The 25,977-nt window shown below is 38.9% G+C and overlaps 1 long non-coding RNA gene across 1 annotated transcript in view; it reads left to right on the plus strand.

Annotated features, from left to right (window-relative positions):
* LOC148108436 (uncharacterized) overlaps positions 1-14,303 on the plus strand; it is a 61,263-nt gene extending 46,960 nt beyond the window's left edge. Inside the window, exons 2-3 of the long non-coding RNA XR_015727927.1 lie at positions 13,272-13,393; positions 13,883-14,303. This is a non-coding gene — a long non-coding RNA (uncharacterized LOC148108436). The remainder of the gene's footprint in view (positions 1-13,271; positions 13,394-13,882) is intronic.
* Positions 14,304-25,977: the final 11,674 nt, after the last annotated feature.

Consider the following 25,977-nt stretch of genomic DNA (forward strand, 5'->3'; position numbering starts at 1 on the left):
TTTTTCAATTCCTTTTTATTCTTTTTAATTTTAATTTATATATATGTGTGTTATATATATTTTATTTTTGGTTTCTTCTCATCGTATTTTATTTTATGTTTGTATATTTACAAGTTTTTCTTTCTTTCCTATTTTGGGATCTAGTTTCTTTTAGCAAGCAGACCAAAATATACCCAGGATCTAATTTTTTGTTATGTTCTGTTTCTTGTTTGATTTTCTCTTATTTTATTGTGTTTTTTCCTGTTGTTGTTTTTATTGTTGTCTTTTCTCTCTCTTTCTTCTATTCTTTTCTGGACATAATGATGAGATGGAAAAATTCACCCCAAAAGAAAGAACAGGAGGTAGTACTCACTGCCAGGGATTTAACTAATACAGATATAAGTAAGATGTCTGAACTAGAATTTATTTATTTATTTGTTTGTTTGTTTGTTTGTTTTTTAAAGATTTTATTTATTTATTCGACGGAGATAGAGACAGCCAGCGAGAGAGGGAACACAAGCAGGGGGGGGTGGGAGAGGAAGAAGCAGGCTCATAGCGGAGGAGCCTGATGTGGGGCTCGATCCCATAAGGCCAGGATCATGCCCTGAGCCAAAGGCAGACGCTTAAGTGCTCTGCCACCCAGGCGCCCCTGAACTAGAATTTAAAACTATGATTATAAAGATACTAACTGGACTTAGAAAAGGCATAGAAGACACTAGAGAATCCCTTACTGTAGAAATAAAAGAACTAAAATCTAATTAGGCCAAAATAAAAAATTTTATTACTGAAATGCAGTCAGAAATGGAGGCTCTAACAGTGCAGATAAATTAGGCAGAAGAAAGAGTCAGTGATATAGAAGACAAAATGATGGAAAATAAAGAAGCTGAAAAGAAGTGAGAAAGACAACTACTGGATCACCAAGGGAGACTTTGAGAACACAGCAATTCCATAAGGTGAAATAATATTTGGATAATAGGGGTCCCAGAAGATATGGAGAGAGACAGAAAGGGAGGAGGAAGGTTTATTTTAACAAATTACGGCTGAGAACTTCCCTGATCTGGAGAAGGAAATAGGCATTCAAATCCAGAAGGCACAGAGAGCCCTCCCTTAAAATTGATAAAAACAGGTCAACAACTCAACATATAATAGTGAAGCTTGCAAATTTCAGAGATAAAGAGAAAATCCTGCAAGCAGCTTCGAAAAAGAGGTCCTTAACCTACAAGGGTAGAAACATAAGGCTCGTAGCAGACCTGTCCACAGAGACCTAGCAGGCCAGAAAGGACTAGCATGATATATTCAGGGTGCTAAGTGGGAAAACTATGCAGCCAAGAGTACATTATCCAGCAAGGCTGTCATTCAGAATAGAAGGAGATATAAAGAGTTTCCAGGACAAACAAAAACTAAAGGAATTTATGAACACTAAACCAGTCCTGCAAGAAATATTAAAGGGGATCCTTTGAGCAAAGAGAGAGCCCAAAAGTAACAAAGACTGAAAAGGAACAGAGACAATCTACAGAAACAGCGGCTTTACATGTAATACAATGGCACTAAATTCACATCTTTCAATAATTACTCTAAATGTAAATGGACTAAATGCTCCAATCAAAAGACACAGAGTACCAGATTGGATTAAAAAACAAGACCCATCAATAACTGTCCACAAAAGACTCATTTTACGCCCAAAGACACCTCCAGATTCAAAGTGAGCAGGTGGAGAACCACTTATCATGCTAATGGACATCAAAAGAACTCTGGGGTAGCAATCCTTATATCAGACAAACTAGATTTTAAACCAAAGACTGTAATAAGAGATGAAGAAGGACACTATATCATAATAAAAGGGTCTATCCAACAAGAAGATCTAACAATTGTAAATATTTATGCCCCTAACTTGGGAGCAGCCAAATATATAAATCAATTGATAACAAAATTAAAGAAACAGAGTGATAAAACTACAATAATAGTAGGAGACTTTAACACCCCACCCACAGCAACGGACAAATCATCTAAGCAAAAAATCAACAAGGAAACAAGGGCTTTGAATGACACATTGGACCAGATGGGCTTAACAGATATATTCAGAACATTCCATCCTAAAGCAATGGAATATGTTCTTCTCAAGTACACATGGGACATTCTCTAGGTCAAAAATCAGGTCTCAGCCAATATAAAAAGATTGAGATTATACCATGCGATTTTCAGATCGCAGTGCTTTAAACTTGAACTCAATCACAAGAAAAAATTTGGAAGGAACACAAGGTTAAAGAGCATCCTACTAAAGAATGAATGACCAAGCAGGAAATTAGAGAAGAATTAAAAAAATACATGAAAGAAAAATGAAAATGAAAACACGGCAGTTCAGAACCTTTGGGATGTAGGAAAGGCAGTCCTAAGAGGGAAGTATAAGCAATACAGGCCTTTCTCAAGAAACAAGAAAAGTCTCAAATACACAACCTAACTTTACACCTAAAGGAGCTAGAAAAAGAACAGCAAATAAAGCCTAAATCCAGCAGAGGAAGAGAAATAATAAAGATTTGAGCAGAGGGGTTGGCTCACTTGGTTAATTGGCTGCCTTCAGCCCAGGTCATGATCCCAGGGTCCTGAGATCGAGCCCACATCAGGCTTCTTGCTCAGTGGAATCCTGCCTCTCCCTCTGCTTGCCATTCCCCCTGATGTTTTCTCTCTCTCTCTGTCAAATATATAAATAAAATCTTTTTTTAAAAATTTAAAAAAAGATTTGAGCAGAAATCAATGATAAAGAAATAAAAAACCAGTAGAACAAAGAATGAATTCTTTGAAAGAGTGGGTAAGATCTTAAACCCCTAGCCAAACTTATCAGAAAGAAAAGAGAAAGTACTCAAATAAATAAAATCATGAATGAAAGAGGAGAGATCACAACCAACACCAAAGAAATACAAATAATTATAATAGATTATGAGCAATTATATGCCAACAAATTAAACAATCTGGAAGAAATGGATGCACTCACAGAAACATATAAATTAACAAAACTGAAACAGGAAGACATAGGAAACCTGAACAGACCCATCACCAGCACAGAAATTGAAGCAGTAATCAAAAATCTCCCAACAAATAAGAGTCCAGGGCTGGATGGCCTCCTAGCAGAATTCCTCCAAACATTTAAAGAAAGATTAATATCTATTCTTCTTTTCTTTTTTTTTAAAGATTTTATTTATTAATTTGACATAGAAAGACAGCCATCAAGAGAGGGAACACAAGCACGGAGAGTGGGAGAGGAAGAAGCAGGCTCCTAGCGGAGAAGCCTGATGTGGGGCTCAATCCCAGAATGCTGGGATCACACCCTGAGCCGAAGGCAGACGCTTAACGACTGCACCACCCAGGCACCTCTAATATCTATTCTTCTGAAACTGTTTCAAAAAATAGAAATGGAAGGAAAATTTCCGAACTCATTCCATGAGACCAGCATTACCTTGATCCCAAAACTAGACAAAGACCCCACCAAAAAGAGGAATTACAAACCAATATCCCTGATGAACATGGATGCAAAAATTCTCACCAAGATACTAATTAATAGGATCCAACAGTACATTGAAAGGATTTTTCACCATGACCAAGTGAGATTTATTCCTGGCTGCAAGGGTGGTTCAACACCCGCAAATATGTTACACCACATTAATGAAAGAAAGGACAGGAACCATATGATCCTCTCAAGAGATGCACGAAAAGCATTTGTCAAAATACAGCATCGTTTGTTTTTCTTTTCTTTTTTTTTAAAGATTTTATTTATTTATTTGACAGAGAGACAGCCAGCGAGAGAGGGAACACAAGCAGGGGGAGTGGGAGAGGAAGAAGCAGGCTCCCAGCGGAGGAGCCTGATGTGGGGCTGGATCCCAGAACGCCGGGATCACACCCTGAGCGGAAGGCAGACGCTTAACGACTGAGCCACCCAGGCACCCCAAGAATTAAGTATCTTGACTTAACATTCATGAAAATTTTTGACTTTGAAATGGCAAAAAAAAGATTACTGAGTATTCTATCTTGCGCATCTTTCCAAGCTATCTCCTCCTTTGATTTTCCTTGATCTATTTATAACTCTGTAAATGGGACATAACTGAGAACAATGCAAATGATCTTGGCCATAAATGTGCAAACGAATTCTGTGCAATGGAGGGGCAATTGATTTTTCTCCCCACCCCTTCCCCTAGATGCCAGCATACCACTTCTGTTGTTTTACCCCTTCCAGACATTTCCTCTTTAAAACATCTCCCTCCCTTGAGTCCTGTCTCTTTGATGCCATAAGGGAGGAAAAAGTTTTCTTCAAGCCTCTTAGTGTCCCTGGCTGGGCCTGAAAATTAAATGGGCAAAGCCAGATTAACTGGGGAAAAGCATACACATTTATTGAATTTTTGCATGTACATGAGATCCTTCACAAGAGAATGAAGACCAGAATAAATGACCAGAGCAGGAAGCTTTTATATCTTTTAGACAAAAAGCCCCAATAAATTTGTGAAGAATCGCCAAGACAAAGGGGTTTGGGCTAGGGGGGTAAATAGTGTAGAAGTAACTAGGAAGATAAGGGTGAGTTTAATAAGGTTTGTTTGTACGGATTTCTTGGCTCCAAATTCCCATCTCGATAATAAGTATGTCTTTCCTCCTCCCGGCACAGAGAAGATACCTTTCACGCGGGAGTTTTATGACCTATTTCAGGGAAGAAGAGGGGAGGTGGGAGGTCAGAGTGACCTTCCTGCATCTGGTGTTTTCTTTTAAATTCCTTCAGCTGAAGGTATTTAAGATGCCAAGGTGCCATATTTGGGGGTAGTGTGACGCCTTAATTGTGTGTAGGGACTATAGGAAGAGGCAATATGAGAAGTATTTCAAAAAGAGCACAGATGGGGAGCAGTGATTTGGGTGGTGCGTGGCTCTGGGCTGCATCCTGCAGGAAGTGAGGAGCTGGGAGAAGAGAAACAACAACATACGATGAGGTAGGTATGTGAATCTCTCTGAATATTAAGTAAGACTTTAGCAGGCTCTCCAATGAGGGCTCTTTGGGGCTTCACACTTTCTCCCCACTCTCTGTGCCCAAGCCCTCTAGCTGTCCTACCAGGTGCCTCCTCAGAGCAGTCCCAGAGGTAGAAGGCAAATGTATGCAAAGGTCCTCAGCGCCAACTGGGACTAGGGTGTTGAAGGGTGAGTGGAGAGGGGGTGCGTGAGTACATATATGCCATCTGACAACAGCAGCGGCAGGCTCCTCACACCGCACTTGTGAATTTGGTGAAGGCAGTAGGCACTCCCTGATACCTGGGCTGTCCTCATAGCTCCCAGAGCCCGGAAAGGCTCTCCCCTTTATCCCTAATGGAAGTGTGGGTGCCAGAAGTACCTCTGGCCCTAAATGATCTGTTGTTGTGTTAACTGTTGTGCACAGCCCTGCGCTTCTACCAGTCATGGCTGCTATTTCTATTCCAGACACAAATAACTGTAGTAGCTTTTCCTTATTAATATTTGTTATATACAGCAATATCTCTATGTCTATAATCTTCAATTTTCCAAATAACTCTGCAGGAAAGCTATTATTAAAATCTGGGGCTTGAATAGCATAAGCAGATAATTAAGAGCCTTGCTAAATTTCAGAATGGCTGGATCCTACAGAGTGAAGGAGCCACAGCAGTGTCTTCTGCAAAGGCCTGGGTCTTCCTCTGGTCTGTCAGTGTACCCTCTGAATGTGCCCTGCTCCGATCTCCAGCAGAGGCTTCCACAGGAAGAGATACTGCTTTCACCCTCTGCATGTAAATGTCCTTCCTGAGTCCTGGCCTGGGAGAAGGCCAAGTCCAGACTTGTGCCAGGGAATATTAAACCACAGCCCTGATGAATGTGGTCATAGCTTGTCTGGTTTTAACCCGAATCAGTCATGCTTACTTACCAAATCAAGGGGCCCCAGCAAGCAGCAGGGTTAGTCCAACACCCATTTGCTGGGCACCGATGAGCCACCAAGGAAGGATCAAGACATTTTCTGCATTCTAGAAATATGCAGTTTGGAGCGCAGAGTAGCAGGGAAGAGGGAGGGAGGAGATGCAGGCCTTATCCTCAGAAACCTTGTGATATATCTGGAAAGAGAGGCTCCTGTTGCAGGTGGTTTCCAAAACCTGTCCATCTTTTAAGGCCCAAGTGGAATCCCAGTGACTAGAAGGAACCTCTGCAGGTGTTCCAGCCCCAGATAATCTCTTCCCACACCAACCTCCTCTAAGAACATAGGGTCTGCTCTTTTAACGGAGACTTCTTCACACACCACTTCATGTCAGTCTTATTTTAGCTATTTAGAACATTGTGCATAGTATTTACCTATTAAATACTAATAGTAAATATATTATATTATTAATTACATCAACTAATAAATATTAGCTATCATCACCATCATCATCTTTAGTATTACATGGCTTATATCTCTCCCTTGATTGGTAGCTCCGTGAATTTCGCCCTGAGTCACGAAGAAAAGATGGCGGTGGTAGGGTTCTCTGTAACAATCTCCCTACCATCTGCATTCCAGGACTCACATTGGATGTCCAACATCAAGTCCTCAAAATCCATATCCCAAAGGCCCAGGGATCCCAGTCCATGACTTCAACTTTGTGCACACTGAGAGCCATGCCATGTGATAACAAGCCTAGCACCTGCGGGGCTGTGTTAGCAAAACAAGAGAAGTTGTTGGCCCAGTACCAATCCTCTAAAGAGAAATTGTGATGCTGATGATCCATGAGTGAAGACAAAGTGACATCCAATCAGCATCCCCATTTCCTGTCAAAGAGAAAAATAGATTCTTTGAGCAGAAATGGTATAGCCAAGGATGCCTGGGTGGCTCAGTCAGTTAAGTGTCTGCCTTTGGCTCAGGTTATGATCCCAGGGTCCTGGGATCGAGTCCCACGTCAGGATCCCTGCTCAGCGGGGAGTCTGCTTCTCCCTCTTCCTCTGCCTCTCTCCACTGCCTGTGATATCTCTCTCTCCCGCTCACTCTCTCTCAAATAAAATCTTTTTTAAAAAGTGGTAAAGCCAGGCCTACTTTTTCCAGAGGGAGATGTTACATTTCCTTTCACCATCCAGATTCCTAGCTGTGGACAAAGCAAGCAGACCTATAGAGGATATGAGGCTTCTTTTCCAGGATTTCTTCCTTAGTCTGAAAGAAAGCCTCTGGGAGAGACCCATTATTTGTCCCTTAATGTCTTTTCTTGAGTTCTCAGACTGATGGCAGTCCAGGTGAAACCCGAACCACACAGAGGCCTTTGAACTCAGGTCTGTGTTTCATGATCCAGCATCTCCTCCATCTGCTCCAGGTCTGCAAATGATCCTGAGGGCTACACAGGGTTCTCGCCCTGGCCGGGCGCCACTCCCGGGCCACACCTCCCATAAGCCGCGACATGCATCTGGAACGCCCGTGGGGCTTCAGGAGTTGCCCTCACTTCTCTTTGAGATGAAGGTCAAAAGAGGAAGAGAGGCCGCCAGCCAGAGCTGACTCTTCACATCTGAAGGTGAGGGTGACCACCTCTATATCCCCCCCACCCCCAGGCCTGGATGGGAAAGCCTCCTCCACGAAGTCAAGATGAGGCTCTTCATTTTCATTTTTGCCTTTCAGACGTGGACATGCCTATTAGCTTGGTGCTCCCTCTCTCTCTCTCTATACACACACACACACACACACACACACACACACACACACACACGTATATATATAGTACATATATATACTGCCTTATGAGTCTCATACTTTTTATTACAGGGGGTCTTGGCCAAGAACTTAGAAGGGAGAAGGAAAAATATTTTTCCTCCCTTAAAAGTAGAGAGAACACAAACTTTGGAATCATTCGATCTTTCTAACCCTGCCTCCATTCTGTCCTCTACAATTCATTCTTTACAATACTCTTTTTTTCTTTTATGACATTTGTCATATATAAAGATGTATTTTGTTTTGCTATTATTTACCTTTTTGCTTGTTTATTCATTACAATCTTCAGTCTCACTAGTGTAGGGCAGGGGCCATGTTCGCCCAAACCCTAGCACAGTGCCTCGCGCACAGAAGGCATTCGGTAAGCATTGGTTGAAAGAAATGAACATATCACGTGCAATCTTTTGTTTTGTTCGCACTAGAAAACAAAAGAATGCAATGCTCTTTTAACATAAATAAGTGTTGGGTTATTAATGATGGAACGAGTTGAAAATTCAACAGCAGACTGCTAGTATTGGCCAATATAATGAATTCCCTATTTTCCGTACCAGATTCAGATACATATTATTAGATTCCTTAGTACAATCTTACAATCTTGCAAGGAGCAGACTGCTAGTATTGGCCAATATAATGAATTCCCTATTTTCCGTACCAGATTCAGATACATATTATTAGATTCCTTAGTACAATCTTACAATCTTGCAAGGAGCACAGGTTACATTTTTAAAAATTATATGATAATACTTACACATAATAAAAATTCAACCAACACAGAAATATGTATAGGAAAAGTAAGAGTCTCCTTCAATGTTACCCTCTCCAGTCCCACTTGTTTCCCCAGTGATAAGTACTATTTGTGACTCAGTATGTATCCTTTAAGCTTTTTTATGATATTATAAGTATGTGTAGTGATTTTACATAAATAGAACTATGATCTACGTCTTGTTCATTATTTGACATTTCATCAGCACCTTTCCACTTCAGTATATTTAACTCTGTCTGCTGGTTGCTTAGTACGGATATTCCATAAATTATTTAAGCATTCTCTTGCTGATGGATTGTCAGGGTGCTTCTGATATTTTGGTCTTAGAACAATGCTGCAATAAGCATCATTTTGTGAATAAATATGTATATCTTATATTTGCTTATACTTTTGTAGAATATATCTCTAGAAGTATCATCATTGGATCAAAAGATACGGGCATATAAAATTTTGACAGACCCTACTAAATTGGTTTCCAAAAATGTTGTATCTCCAAAACTCACGTCTCATGACTGATAAGGCATGATCAATGATACAGATGATTGATGTGCTCATCAATGCTATGTGACAGCCCCTTAGCTACATTTTTACCAATGCTGAATTTTAGCAATGTTTTCCAGGCTTTCCATTTTTAAGGGTGAAAATTTTACATTTCATTGTTATATTTTTTTTTATTTTCCTAACTACTAGTGAAAGTGAGCATCTTTTATAAACTTCCTGGCCATTCACCTTTTATCATATATGAATTACCTGTACATGTCCTCAGGAGGCAGATATCCCCATCCTGCTGTAGCCAATGGGGCTGAGAGTTTGAATGAGAGCATATGTAAAATGTCCAGGATCATTTGTCTGATACCTACCCACTCATGCTTCCAAAAGCTCAGAGGTTTGGCTTGGGAATACTTCACATGGCAGTCAAGAGTGGGCTTTAACCAAGAAATCCAAGCTGGGGAAGAGAAAAGACCTATAGGCTGGGATTTAAGAGCTGGATTACTGTTGGGGCGCCTGGGTGGCTCAATTGGTTAAGCTTCCAACTCTTGGTTTCAGCTTGGGTCATGATCTCAGGGTCTTGGAATTGAGTCTCATGTTCGGCTCCGTGCTAAGCAGGGAATCTCCTTCTCTGGCTCTCTCTCCCTCTCCCTCTGCCCCTCCCACCACTTGCCCTCTCTCGCTCTCACTCTCAAATAAATAAATCTTAAAAAAACAAAGAGTTAGATTACTGTCTACCTGAAAGTGGTAAGGACTCGATCACTGGTGGTAAGTGGGATAGTAATAACCCTTGGCATATACCAGCATATTTCTAAGGCTTTCCTCTATAATTAATTGGGCTTGGGTGCAGATGGAGGGCAAGGTGTTGGGAGACCGACTTCCTGCTTCTCTAAATCAGTATGGAGTCATTGATAATTTTTAGGATTGTACAATGGGATACTCCCTTATAACCATACGGGAGGCCTTAGAAAAAGAAAATAAGAGGCTTATGTTAGGTAATTGCCAACCTAAAGAATGCTCTGAAAGCCAGAAGGCCTCAATGGCAACTCAAAAGTAGACCCATCTGCAGACTCCCGAAAATCAGGCTTGGATCTGATTACGAGAATGGCAGAGCTGCAAAGGAGACTAGTGCACAGCTTCCAGAGCCCTCCTGCGTCAAATCAGGCCTCCAATAGGGATAGTAAGGGCCGCTGAGACCTGGGATAGGGACATTTTGGTGCATGGGTCTGGGAATCTTAAACCTCAGATTTGCCTGAGCCATACTTGCTCTCAGAGAGAGCTCTTTCCTCCAAAGAAAAGTCTCCTCTTGCCTGAAGAGTCTGCATAAGAGACCTTACGTAAGGCATGTACCTCACAAGATGCTATGGGCTTTCTTCAAGGTCCTCCTCCACTACCCTTCAGGCTTAACCAGAGTCTGCTCTACACCCAGCTTTAGAAGTAAAATATGAACGCTGTGCTAATAAATAGTTTCTACATCAAAGGGACTGCAGAACTTTAGTAATATAATCAGGAAGGAGGTGAGAAAAAGATATGTGAGTGGAACTTGAAGGGTTATTGCAGTGGAAAGAGTGTCCAATATGCTAAAGAGGGAAGACTCACTGGTGACTCAGGACTTAATGTCCAGCAGAGACATTGCAATTGGTTCTAAGGGTTTTCTGTGATGATGCAAACGTGATCATGATGAAAGCCCATGGTAAATGAAGTAGAGTTTCCAGAACTTCCTCATCGTGGTATTGAGTTGGTTCTTGGTGTAAGAATATTAGAATGGACTTCTTATGCAAGGTCTAAGAACTTATAATTGACCCGTGCTCCCCAGGAGGGCTAGGCACTCCCTTTACTAAGATAATAAGAAATGCACTGAAGAGAGGCCACTGATATTTAAGCAAAAACGTGGTAATCGCTGCTCCCTGCAAGCTGGAGATGAAGAGTCACTCACTCTACCGAGCCAGACAGGCGCCCCTGAAATGGAACTTCTTGACATCAGTGGGGATGTTGGGATTCTAGAATGGGCAGGGGCTAGGAGACAGCACTTAACCGCCACAGGCAAATGGTTTACTTGCTGCAGCAAGGCCAGTATGGCAGTCAGGGGGCCTCAACCTGCTTATCAATGGCAACGGCTGAAAAAGCATGGTGTTCCTAGGCGTGAGGCAGATGAATATCCAACTAAGATGTTGCTTAATTTTGTGACATTAGCTTTATCATGTTTGTTAAAATGACACGTACTAATTATAAAAAATTACCGTTTTGGTGACCATTCATTCAGGTATCTCTTTGCACTTGTGTTTATAATTTTATATGCATGGGATCTGGCTACATGTGCCGTTCTGGAACCCACTTTTTTAGATCAGTGCTCTATAGGTATCTTGCCAATGAAGATAAATTTATATGAAAATTTTGGTTATATATAGGCGATGGCGTGGTTTTATGAGCTTTGATATTGCACCAGATTGCCTCAGTTCAAATGTTCATTCCGTCAGTTTCTAGCTTTGTGAAAGTAAATTGAACTCTTTGTAGCTCAGTTACCTTATCTTTAAAATGGTTATAATAATGGTACTTATTTCTTAAGATTCATATGAGGATTAAATGAGTTAATATATACTTAGATCAATGCTTGCCAAGTGTTACCTATTATTAGCTATTGCTTTATAGTCTCCTAATAATGGACATTTATGGTTTTTAAAAAAAAATTTATTATGATATGTTAGTCACCATACAGTACATCATTAGTTTTTGGTGCAGTGTTCCATGATTCCTTGTTTGCGTATAACACCCAGTGCTCCATGCAATGTCCTCCTTAATACCCATCACTAGGCTAACCTATCCCCCCACCCCCTCCCCTCTGAAATCCTCAGTTTGTTTCCTGGAGTCCATAGTCTTTCATGGTTTGTCAATGTTTTTAAAATACTTATATAAACAGTGCTGCAATAAACATTCTTGTCTGTGCATGTTTTTATATTGGTGTGATTCTTTTCTTCAGAAATGAGATTTCCAGAGCAAAAGTCATGACCATTCTCCCGAATGGTAGTTTCTATACTTTTCAGAATTCACGTAAGTTTTCTAGCGTGAAAATGGTATCCTGCTTGGACTACGCTTATAAATATGGATGTGTTCTATTATCTTTTTAAATTATTAAGTAAATGTTTAAACTTGGGGAAAAGGGAAGTTAAGAAACATGAGCTCAGATTACCACTTGGTGTTTTATGACTTTTAAATTGTTTCTAATTCCATCCCCTGAATGTTTAAGTTCCGAGTCTTGACCAGGGTCACATGTTCACAACAAGTGAGTTAGATCTGGGACCTTATACTAATGACCATGATCCTTTGGAAAGAGATTTTTGCAACACGAACGAGTAGTTTAATGGGTGATATCTGAGTCTTAAGAAAAAATATTTCATTGGCCAATATTTCCCTTGACATTCAAATGTGGCAATTAAATGCTTCCCAGTCTCTCCCACCCATGGCTTAATTGATCCTCATGGCAATATTTACTGGCTGGGTTCCTATCTCATGGCTCCTTGTCTCTTAGTTTGTGAACCATTGTTGATTTCTTCTAGAGAAAGGGAACTTATTCCTTCTACTCTATTCCATCTTTGTTTTCTGCCTCTCTAAGGAAACTTCTACCTCTACTGTCTTCCCTGTTCCTTTGAAGTTAACTTGCGTTTTTATTGATTTTTTTCCCCTAACCTAATCCCCGAGTGCCTCTCTCTAAACTATGTTTTCATATAATACCCCTGATTTAGAAAGAAGCTCATTATTCCTTTTCTTTTCATTTGTTCTAGTAGATGGGCCCCTGGGGAGATGGTGAAGTCAGGCATTCAGATGGTTTAAAAATTATCTCATGTCTTTATGAATTCATTCTTCATTTATGCTTCCATTCATGTTTTCACATGGGTCTCATTCATTTGCATTTGCTTAGTCATTATACATTTATTCATGCATGAAATATTAATATATTCCAAACGTCTGCATTCAGTTCTCACACATTCATTCACATTCATCCTAACACTCACTCATTCATTTACTCATATGCTCATTCGGTTATTGAATTCAATCATTTGTTTACATAAAATTCATACATTCAATCATATATTTATTAATTTTTTCTCTATCAGTCAAGGAAGAAGGAAATCAATGACATGTTCAAATTAGGATGATTCGAAGGGATTCTTTACAAAGGTGTGGGCAGAATATAGGAAAACCACAAGAATTAGTGTAGCACCATGGGGCTGGTAACAGTGGGGTCTGAAAGGGGGGGATAAATTGAGATCTCTCACTGCGGGCTCTCTTTCTGGATGAGAAGGAAACCAGGCATAAATACCATGATCTAATCCGTCTTCCCTTTTGCAGCTCTCCTGCCAATACTTCCTCACCACCCCTATGCTCTGAATGGAACCAGAAGTCAGTGTGCATGAGGGGGCATAGAGGCAGAACGCGGGTCAGCCTTGTGGGAAAAAAGCAGCAGGATGAAGGTGGGTGGAGGTTGTCTCTGGAGAGGCAAAGGAAAGGTAATCCACATACTCTCTGAGGTTCTGAGGCTGGTCGGCATTCCATCTTGCTTTATCTCCTTTTCTGCTAATGGGAAAGAACCAGCAGGAATGCGCAGAGAAAACCCTGCTTAGGAAATTATTTTCATAATAGAAAGTCACACTGAATAGAGTCAGCCTGGCTATCTATGAATCTGTGGATTATACCTCCTAAGGAAGGTCTTTGGGCTTCTCCACTACCCCTACACAATAAGAGTGCTTTCCCCTGGGGCATATTTTAACAGCACGTGGTATCTGGACGACTGCATTCCACATACCTTGGGGGCACAGACTGTGTCTTACTTGTCCTATATCCGCAGAGACTAGCCAGGGCGTGGTGCAGTGTAACTGTTGAACCAAAGGATGAATGACACGTGAATGTCTAAATCAGAGGAAGCTTAGGGAGTATCTTGACTTTCTTTCCTTTTCCCACAGGGTGGCAGCAATCACCGTGGTCCAATTTTATTATGCCTCGCGTTCAGGTACACGCTTTCATCCAGTATCTTACAAATGGAATTAATCTATTTAAAAAATCAGGACATCAAGGACAGAATAATATGCCGAAGATAAGAGAAAAAATAAAACTAACGTTTACTGCCACGAAGTATTAGATATGGCCCTGTAAATTTTACTTTGAAAGGCATTTGGAAAACACATGTTACTAAATTTCCGAAAGAAATACAATTTGTCTTCTGTGCAAATGGTGGATAAACAAATGAATGATCTCTGCCTCACGTAGTGTCTCGCTCTGTTATCCTTTCACCCCGAGTCACCAGGCTCCTCCCAAACACCTGGCCCTCCTGTTTCTTGTTCTCAAAGGTAAGAAGTTCCTTTAAGAAGTTTGTTTTTTTTTTTTTTTTTTTTCACAAGTGGGCTGGGAGGCTGACTTCTGGGGTCCCAGTCAGGCTTGGCCACCGACTAGCTGTGCCACTTAACCTCTCTATGCCTGGGTTTGTGAAGATAACAGTACCTACTTTATAGTGCTGCTCTAAAAATTACCACCATAAATTCTCGTACAGCGTCCCAGTCATGAGTGTGCAGCAAGGGCTTAATAAGAGCTATTGCTGCCGGCAGTAATCAAATGAGCTCATGAAAAAAATCAGCCCCTTTAGGGATTAAAGGACAAACGTCAGTCTCAGCAAAGTAAGTTCTTAATATTTTACTGGGCAAAAAAAATCTGTTACTGCTTCCAAATGGTATCAGCACCTTTGAAACAGCCTTTCTAAAAGTCACCAACATATAATAACAAAATCTACTCCCCCATTTCCCTGTGACTACTATAATCTTTCCCGAGGTGTTACCCCTATCTCTCCTCCTTACTACGAAGCAAACTTTTTGGTTGTACGCTTATGTAAAAGAAAGACTCCAGTTGGATGGGTAAAGGTAAGAAGTTCCACAGGTTCTAGTTTCTTACGTGGCTTGATTCTTTCCCGTCTCCTCTCCAGCCACTTCAATCTGTGCAGAAAGCATACATTGTATGCTTCTTATTCTGACCTGTAAATGCTTGAATTCATCGCTGTTTCAGGTCATATTAACTTCTGAAAAATGGCACCATTTTTAGAAGATTGTTACTGCGTAGGTGTTCTTTACAAGTTCAGGAGTGATGGTGTCCCGCTGAGGTCAAGGGTAACTTGTTGAGCATGGTCCCTTCACTTAATTGTTTCTCCCCCAGAAATCCCGCTTAGATTTTGCTGCTTTTGCACTGCAGCAAAGATTGCCAAGACTTGTTTTCAAATTTACCAACATTCTGGATTTAGCATAAATTTTGCCCTGTAACTTTAAACAAAGCTTTGTCTAAGAGATTAAGAAAAAGAATGCTAAATATGGGCCGCCTGGCTGGCTCAGTCAGTTAGGCGTCCAACTCTTGATTTCGACTCAGGTCACGATCTCAGGGTCTTCAGGTGGAGCCCTGTTGCGCTTGGCACTGGGCATGGAGCCTGCTGAAGATTCTCTCTCTCTCCCTCTCTGCCCCTCCCTCCACCCCCACTCTTTGTTAAGCATGTTCTTTCTTTAAAAAAAAAATAATGCCAATAAAAGGAGACTTCTTGTAATCAAGGGGTCACTGCAGAAGACCAATAAGAAGCCTTGGAAGTGGGTTGGCTGGACCAGGAGTGAACTGCTGAGGTAGCAAAGAGGCCAAAAGCAAGCTAAAGCTCCGGAGTGGAAGAAAGAAGTGATACGATTAAAGGTTTCAGCTCCTCAACACAGAGGAATTCAAGAAGTTTTAAAAACTGTCAGTTAAGATGTCTGCCTTAGAACCAGACAAGAACAAGAGGGAGAAGGAGGTAGGAAGAGAATAAAGGAAAGAATGAGTGTATAACACAACTGCTTTGGTGTACCCTGGTCCCTTGGCAAGGAAGAGAGTCCCTAAGAGATTGCTTCTCTTGAATCTCCCAGTCTTTTCTCAGTTGCTAAGGGAGAGCTCACACTCATTCAACACCTACCACATTCCAGGATCCATATTAATCTTCTTTATCATTTAAGCTTTGCAATAGCTTTATGTCAAAGTCCAATTTTCAAAGTTAAACACATGACTTTTATATGAAAATAAAGTCAACATGTGTTAAAAATATATTCAACTCGTTAACGACGCATGAAGAAACTGGGAATAATGACAAATGAAGAAACTAGGAAGATGGCAAAGTTGTTTTCTAAGAACATTTGAGGAAGAAGGGTTTGTGTAGCCCATAAAGAAAGATTTTTTTTTTAAGTAAATCAGGCAGAGAAAGACAAATACCTTACGCTATCTCTTCTATGTGGAATCTAAAAAGAACTGAACTGAAAAAAACCAGTGAAATGATGGCTATCAGGAGCTAGGGGGTGGGGGATGGGAGAGATGTTGTTTAAGAGTACATATTTGCAACTAGTAGAAATAAGTCCTGGAGATCTAATACATAGTACAGTGAATGCATACAAAAAACTGTATTATAAACATTAAACTTGATACTAGATATTAGTTGTTTCCATCACTAGAAGAAATATACTTATGTGATGTGACAGAGGTATTAGCTACCATTACAATGGCAATCATATTGCAGTATAAATGTATCAAATTAGTATACTGTACACCTTAAACTTACACGATGTTATATGTCAATTATATCTCAATTTTTAAAAATCTGTTATTGGAAAAAAAAGATTGTTAATGTACTACAGACAATAAAATTGTAGCCTTCGGTGTAATTTTTTTCTACTGAACAGAAATCTATGTATTAATATGTAACTTGTAGTTTTGGAAGCTTTAATCAAACAGCAAATAGGAAAGTCAAACAAGGTAAATTCTAGGTAATCAAACAATCCTTGGGCAGGCCTGATAAACAATGACCAAGCATAACACTGAAAGAACATGAAATCATCCTTTCGTTTTTTTAATTTCTTATTTAACCTCCAGCCTTTTTCTCTCTAGACTGAACGCTCCCTGGGGTCAGGAGCTGCCTGTGTCTTGTCTTTCTCACCACCGTAAAAACATGCAAACACATATTGTGCCGCCACAAGCAGTATGCAGTGAATAAATGTTTAGCTGAACTGAATCGAATTTTAGAAAGGCTGGTAACTTGAATAAAAGCAAATACTAGATGAGTGGCAGATTTCCTGAGATTTTTTTTTTAAATAACTTCTCAATAGGGAGGTGTATTAGTTTTCTAGGACTATTGTCATAAATTATCACAAACTGGGTACTCTAAAACAACAGAAATTCATTTTCTCACAGTTCTGGAGTCTAAAAGTCTGAAATCAAGGAGTTACTTGGGCCACGATCCTTCTGAAGTCTCTAAAGAACCCTTCCTTGCTTCTTCCTAGCTTCTGGCATTTGCCACCAATCCTTGGTGTTTCTTGGCTTTTAGCTGCCTCACTCCGGTTTCCGCCTGTCTTTACATGGCCGTCTGCCCTCTATGTGTGTCTGTATCAGAAGGACACCAGTGATTGATTAGGTCCCACCCTAATTTGGTACGACCTCATCGTAATTTTATCTGATTTAAATCTGCAAAGACTCTATTTCCAAGTAGGATAATATTCACGGTGCCCAGCGTTAGGACTTGAACATATCTTTGTAGGGGACACCACCCACAATTTACAGTATGTTTTGGAGTCAGGAGGTCTTGGGTTTGAATGCCTTTGGACCATTTAGTCAGCTGAGGGTCTCTCACTGTTGTTTGTAGGCTTTCTGCTTCCCCAGGTGCTGGGGGAAAATTCTGCTCTTAGCCAGGTGGAGTTTCAGAAGACCTAGGCGCTTATCGTGCCTGTTTCACATCAAGTCACCTTGATCTTATGTCTCTAGTTCTAATGATAAATCGCTTTCATGTTCCCTGAAATAAAGTCCTTGCCTTTCACCCAGGTTCTAGTAAATGGAGTCTTATCTTGACCCTGCCCTGTCTGAGCTGTTGGTACCTGCTTTGGGAGACCATTTCTTCCGGGATCTAGACCGTGTCCTGCTCTTGCAAGAGTCCCCAGGTGCCACTGGCTCCAGTTGAGTAGCATGAGTTACTAAACAGGGAAGGAGCAGACACCCCACTCTGAATGGCAAAGAGGAAAGTGGCTGCAGGTGACCTGTTCCTTTTTGCAGTCAGCCTGGCAATTGCACGAGGGGTGGTCAACAGATTTTCAAACTTGGTGGGTGCCAGTAGCATGACATCAAGGTGCCTGCGCCAGAGAGGCCTTCTGGGGTTGGGGCACAGCCACCATTTTCAGCCCTTAGTGGCTGTAGAGAGCAGAAGTCTTCATGTTTTAGCTTAAAAAACTTGCAAATCAATTTTGAAAAACTATGAATCCCCTCACATTTAAGACTAGGAATCCCCTTACACATTTAGTTAGCATCTGAAATTTTTCACTGTTAGTTTTAATAATGGTGAAAATTGTAATTTCTGGCATTTTGTAACACGTTAACATTTTAAAATAACTCTGCTTCATTACTCTCTTAGAAGCTTCCAGAGGAATCTAAATACTATAATGACTTGATATCCGCTACTATGTCTTTGCATATTTATGAGCAGTATCATTTAAAATGGTTGGAATTGTCCCATATTTCCTTTTTCTTCCTTGAACTCACATTTCCATTTTAATTCTCCTACAGAATTTAACCCTGGATACATTTTTAAGCAAGGAAGTCTTTTATTATTTACTCTGTCCTATTTCTCTGCAAAAAACCCCCACAAAAACACAAATAAAATAAACCCCATAATTTAAAATTGTCTTCTTGACAGTAACCATAAGGTTCTGAGGGTTAATACATTTATCTTTTGTGTTGAGTTATTATAACCATTATCAGTACATAAAAAACAACAGAAAGATAATAAATTTGGATAAATAATCAATAAATACAAAACATAAAATTTTTATTGGAAATCCAGTTCCCAATGAGTAACTGGGTTTTTCCCTACAATTAGTTCATGAACCTGGGAATGATTATTACTTACTGTTGGAATGAGACAGAATTTTGTATTAATTCTATCACTTTTTCATTTTTACAGATACCTGTGCTAAGAAATACTATTTATATATTATTATATTTATTGCCTATTATTACATGTTATATATTATTAATATATTATTATGTTATATTATAATATTATTATAAATAGGTAGCAATAATGGAAGGAGTTAAGCAATAACAACTCCATCCAACCCTTTGAGGTCCTTCTGAATTACGTGCCAAAATAATGATAATAAACAATTATTTTAATTCATCTATTACCTGACAATTTAATTAGATCATCTTTCAAATGGGCTAATGAAATGAATTGGAAAGTACACAACTTGCAAAATGACTTGTTGCCCAGTCATCAGATACATTCGGTTTCCCAAATTTCTGGGAAATATGTCAGAAAGGCTTTACCAAAACTTAACAAGTGATTATTAATTATACTTATTACTCTTTGACTTTGAGAAACCTTAAGTAACTCAGTATACCCAGGGAGAAGGGAAATTGAAATGTCATTTATTTTCTATACCTGTGCCAATACAACACGTTTTTCTAAAATGCTGTTATCTAAGCACATCATTTAAACATACTTTTATCTAAATCTTGGAACTGAAAATTTTCCTTATTTGGATAGTAGAAGGGTCTAATTGGCAAACCTGTCACCTTTGTTAGTTCGATCAGCTCCATCAGACTTACTGTCTATCAGAAAAAGTCTGACCTCATTTTTCAACTTAAATATATGTGTTGTGCATTTTAAAAAACAGCATAGAAATCACTGGGAAATGGTTAGGGAACATATTTTTTAAGATAGATTACTAAGAGCCATCAAGGTTTAAATGATGTAGGTCTAACATGGTTAATTCATCAATGTTATAACAAGTTATAAATAGGTAATAAATCAAAAGGCTAGTTCTCATTACTTAATTTATAATGGTACAGTGTGATTTGTAGCTTAAAATATTACTCATTTGTGAGATAGAGAGTATGATAAAAAGTACGCTCAGATGCTGGTATTCAGCTTTTGGTAACTAAATAAGTACTAAATAAGTTACTAAATAAGTAACTAAATTAGAGTCATATATAAAATTAGAATTAACTCCATTAATTTTGTTAGACATAATGACCAAGCTTCCTATATATCTAAAGAAAAAGAAATATAAATAGTATATTAAAAATAATCAGCTCAGCAGCTAACATTTATTTTTTAAAACAAAAAATAGAAAATGGTAAGCATTTTGAGATGAAGTAAGATCAAGATTGTAATTGAAAGAAATATACATTGTATAATATGATAAAAAATAGGTTATAACTCTATACTGCACCAATTCTAAAACAGTATTAAGTTTTACAGGTAATTTTTACCCACTGAGTCTTTAAATTCTTGGTAATTCAAGAAAACATTTTAGTTATGTGAAGAATCAGTTACTGTGGTAGATAGTGTCTAAGGTGATTCTCCATGAACCTTGCCACCTGGCATTCACACCTTTCTGTAATCCCTTCCCTTCAGTTCTAACCAACAGAATATGGCAAAGGTGATGGGAAGCGATTCTGTGACTGTGTAATGTTATGTAGGAATCTGTCTTGCTAGGAAACACTTTAGAAACTCTCCTTGCTGGTTTGAGGAAGTAACTGGCCATATCGAGGAAGTTTATGTGGCAAGGGACTGTGGGTGGACTTTAGGAGCTGATTGTGGTCTCGAGAGCACAAGCTAAAGACTGCTAGAAGTGCACAGTCAGCAAGAAGCCAAAGCCCTCAGTCCTCATCTCCAACAAGTGAATTCTGTCAATAACCTCAGTGAATTAGGAGTGGATCTTTCTCCAGTCAAATCTTCAGGTGAGAAGTCAGCCTAACTAACTCTGATTGCAGCCTTATGAGACCCCGCATGGAAGACTCAGCTAAACTCTGACCAGACTCTTAACCCACAGAAACTGTGAAATAATAAATGTGTGTTGTCTTAAGCTGCTAAGTTTGTTATAATCTGTTGTGCACTAATAGATAACTAATATACTCATCTATCCAGCTTTGACATTTTTGAGGTGCTTTTCTTGATAAATAACTACAGATCCTAGAAAAGAATATTAGAATATCTGAAAAGAATTATTTATGTTTAAATATGGGGGGGTAGTCTTCATTTTTTAAGGGCAAAATATATCTTATTATTATTTTTTTTGCTTTGCTTTCATGGAACTCTTCCAGAATAATGCTTTTTTATTTTTCCTTTTCTTGTCAATAGATATGAAATGGAAGAGGCAAAGTCCTTACATGAGAATTTTCATTTTTCCCATTACCATACTACTACATAGCAGAATCCTTAGGTCAAACTACTCTCTTTATAGCACAATGTTTTCCTCTTAACAGAAATGTGTACAAGACTGGGAAAGACAAGAAGCTTAAGGGTTTATTATGATCTGATTAATCATTAGAGTAATCTACTCTTTGTTCAGCCCCCTGGAGGTTTTCACACTCAAAGAAATGCTCCACTGTAAGGCTTGAAGTGGGTGAGAGGTGTGTCTTTATTCTAAAAGTGGGAGAAGGGCTGGTGTGAACACAGGCACATTCTCTGGCATACCAGTTTTGGGAAAGAGTGTCTCTGGAAGTTGGAAATTGATTCCCTTTACATTTCCCCTGTTTACACACCCTTAGAAAGTTTTAGGAATTGGCGATTAATTAGAGGCATCCCTGACAACTAAAAAATCCAACCTCCTGATGCTGACATTTACAGCCAGGCTTCAGTGTTCAAGGTAGTATAAAACTAAAAGGAAGAAAGCAATCTCCACCCTGTTGAAGCTTATATTTTGGTGGAAGGAGACAAAGACTAAACAAAATTAATAAGTTATATGGTATGTTAAGAGGTGAAGTGTTACAGAAGAAAATAAAGAGGGATGAGAGTATGAAGATTGCAGTTTAAAGAGTTGGTAAGAGAAATCCTCACTGAGCAGGCTGAATTTGAACAAAGATTTGAAGGAAGAGAGGGTAGGAGCTATGTTAATATCTGGGAGGGAGTTCCATGCAAGGTAAAGTGAATCTGATTGGTATTGGATTTCTAATCTGTAATATCATGTACAAACAACAAATCAATATTTTCATAAGATTATGAGGGGAATGATTTTATCCCTAGAATTCTATACCCAGCTAAACCATCATTCACATAATGGGGGAAGAAAAGGCAACGTTAAATATGCAAGAACTTATGTCTCCTTTAGGAAAAATGTACTTGAAGAAGTTATTTCAGTCAAATTAATGTGAGCTGGAAAAAAATATTGTCAAGAAAAAAAGAAAAAAACACAGTCTGTAAGAAATGGTGATGAGCAATAAAACTAGTAAAAATTATAATTAAATCTAAGTAATTGTTTAAGTTGTGATTGAAGAGTTTAATGTAGTCATTTAAAAGGTTTTTTTTTTAATAGGAGAAGAATAATGTAAAAAAAAATAGAGCCTATGATTTTAGATCCAAATTTTTAGAAGGAAAAACATGGGAAATGGCACAGTACAAATGTGGGGAGAAGTGTAGTAGAGAAGGGGCAAGTAAAAGCATTACAAACTGTTTATCTTTTTGGGAGAAAGACATAGAAACGTTAAGTCTGGACTTTTTTTCTTTCTAACATTTATGGCTTAACACAATCAGAATGAAAATGGAGCATTAAGCCTCATCCTATAGGAAGGGCAAAAATGAGTGGTACTGATAAAGAGTATGGCTTTATCCTGAAGCTTCATTTTGCAATAATAGTAATGAGTAGAAGAAAAAAAAGTTTAAAAGGAAGAGAGGGAAAATGGGAGAGGATGTGAGTATGTATGTAAAACATATTTAAAACAGGGAGTAAACAATAATGATGAACTAGATAATAAACCCAGTATAACCTGGTATAAAACTCCTGATGAGAACTAGAAAAATCTCAAGAAAAAAAAAATCTCTCTCCTTCTCCTTCTCCCTCCTTCTTTCACTCTCTCCCTATTTCTTTGGAGAAGATGGAAGCATAGAGAGAAATGTGAGCCTATTTAGGACTGCTTTTTCCTAGTGACACCTGCCAATTCTAGAAGAAGAGTCAAAGGACAAAAACTGAGTAGAGATTCTGAGAGACTCCTAAGGTTAGGAAGACAAAAATGGTATTCAAGTCCCATCAAACCAGGAGGCCTTGGTAAACCCTCCAGCCTTTGGGCTGTGATCTGGAAGGGCTATACCCTAGAGGAAACCAGAAATAGACTGGCCCTCCTAAACACTGAAGCCCAGCTTTATTTTTTATTTTTTATTTTTTTAAGAATTTTGTTTATTTATTTGACAGAGAGAGAGACAGCCAGTGAGAGAGGGAACACAAGCAGGGGGAGTGGGAGAGGAAGAAGCAGGCTCCCAGCATAGGAGTCTGATGTGGGGTTTGATCCCAGAACGCCGGGATCACGCCCTGAGCTGAAGGCAGATGCTTAAGGACTGAGCCACCCAGGCGCCCCTGAAGCCCAGCTTTAAACAGTCTCAATCAGAATTAAAGAAATCTGGAATTGCTAGTATCTCCAGCCGCCAACCAGATTTATGTTAAACATAAGTCCTCCCTACAACTTTTTATATACACTCTCTGATGTTAGTAACAAGGACCTTTAGGATACAAGACAACATGCTCAAAACTGAGGGAAAAAACACAAAATACAAATGGATCTATGGAGGGTCTAGATATTGGAGTTGCCACTCACAGACATTAACCACCTTAGTATGCTCAAGAAAATTAAAGGGGGCGCCTGGGTGGCTCAGTCAGTTAAGTGACCAGCTCTTGATTTCGGCTCGAGTCATGATCTCAGGATTGTGGGATCAAGCCCTGCATCTGGCTCTGAGCTGGGTGTGCAGCCTGCTTAAGATTCTCTCTCTCCATCTCCCTCTGCCCCTCCCTCTCTAAAAAAAGAAAAGAAAAGAAGACCCCAAATCTCAGTGGAGAACTATAAAGCACATGAGCACATGTGCGTGTACACACACACACACACACACACACACACACACACAAAGCAGATGGAAATTCTAGAACTGAAAAAATATAGTAATTGAAATTAAAAACTCATCTTTTTAGGAGCACCTGGCTGGCTTAGTCAGTGGAGCATGCTACCCTTGATCTTGGGGTCCTGAATTCAAGTCCCATGTTGTGTGTAGAGATTACTTAAGAGAAAAAAACAACTCCTCTTTTTAAAGTCCAGTCACGTAATGCAATAGATCCTGGACAGCTTATGGAATTGAAGTGCATTGGTCAGGTATTACCCACTGGCCTAAGTAGATATGCAACACTAGATGGGAGCAGGGCATTAGATCAGTCAGAAGCCTAGGAACAAAACTGAGAATGCTCAAGGGAAAGCAAAAATGTCTCAATATTACAAAATCAGTTATTACACATTCACAAATTAAGGGTGAAATATTAATCAACACATAGATGAAAAATAAATTTGATAAAATCAAATATTAGTTCCTGACTCTTAGAATTGACTCTTCATAAACTAGGAGAAGACAGTTATCTTACACACATCATACCTGAGTGAAATACAAGACTAGACTTATTTCTGTTAAGTTTAGAAATTAGGGATATCTATCTTTTTTTTTTTTTTTTTTACTATTTTTTAACATTCTTCTGAATGTTCTAGTCAATGCCATAAGAAGAATAAACAAAAAGCATACAATCAGAAAAGAAAAGCAAAATTATTTGCAGATGATATAATCTAGATCTATATCTAGGAATCCCAGGATAGTTGACTTAAAGACATAGTAAGCCAATGGAAAGATCAGATATCCAGATATGAGATAAATATTTTTTAAAAAATCAGGATATACAGCATGGCCATTTGCATAAAGAGGTTACAGGCAAGCCAACAGTAAATACATCTAGCACTCCAGGCTGGCATAACATTAACACAAACCCTGATGAAATTTAGGATAACACCAAACACACACACACACACACACACACCCAGCCCAATCTCTTTTATGCATTAGCTTTTCTTTCCTGTAGCTATAGTTGGTAAAAAAGCACAGGAAAAGGGGCGCCTGGGTGGTGCAGTCGTTAAGCGTCTGCCTTCGGCTCAGGGTGTGATCCCAGCGTTCTGGGATCGAGCCCCACATCAGGCTCCTCCGCTAGGAGCCTGCTTCTTCCTCTCCCACTCCCCCTGCTTGTGTTCCCTCTCTCACTGGCTGTCTCTACCTCTGTCAAATAAATAAAATATTAAAAAAAAAAAAGCACAGGAAAAAAAAATACTCTCTCCACAATAACAACCTATAAAATACTCAGGAAAACACTTAACAAGGAATATCTAAGGCATGAATATTTTGAATATAAAAGATGGTTTCAATAATTTGAGAAATATATCATATTCTTATATGAGCAGTTTCAATATCATAAATATAATAGTCCTCCCCAATAAATACAATGCAATCTTCATCCAAACCTCAAAGTCTGTGGTGGGAGGTGTGAAAAAGACAGATGAAAAATGCACACTAAAATTCCTCTGGGAGAATAAATTAGTTAAAATCACCATGAATGTTTTGAAGATGAAGTTTAATGATGGGGGACTTGCCCTACCCAATATCAAAACATACTGTATTTTATAAATTACAGTTATTAAATAGTGTAGTACTGACCCAGGAATCAATAAATAAAGTGAAATCTATAAATTATATATATATATATATACACACACACACACACAAACACATATATATACACAAACACACATATATACACACACATAAATATATATGTATAAATTAAGTATATGGTAAAGATACTATATTTCCAGTCAGTGGGAGAAGATACAGATTATTCAATGTATGGTACTGTGTTAATTAATAGCCATTTGAAATATGTATGTATAATATAATATATATATATGTTCCTGTTTCATACCATAATTAAAATAATTATCAGAAAATGAAATGTTTATATATAAAAGGTAAAACACTGAAGTAATAGAAATATAATCTCTGATGGGAAGAAGTTTCATCCGCGTGAATCAAAATCATAAAGAAAAGACTGACAAGTTTGAGTGCATCAAGACACAAAAACAGCTAAAATGAAAAATTGGGAAAAATACTTAAGCATGTGTGGTAGAAAAAAATTACTCTTAATGAATAAAGGGCCTTTACAAATAAATG

The sequence above is a fragment of the Ursus americanus genome, chromosome 20, assembly GCF_024610735.1.
Source record: "Ursus americanus isolate L20-20 chromosome 20, mUrsAme1.1.p, whole genome shotgun sequence".
NCBI classification, from domain to species: domain Eukaryota; kingdom Metazoa; phylum Chordata; class Mammalia; order Carnivora; family Ursidae; genus Ursus; species Ursus americanus.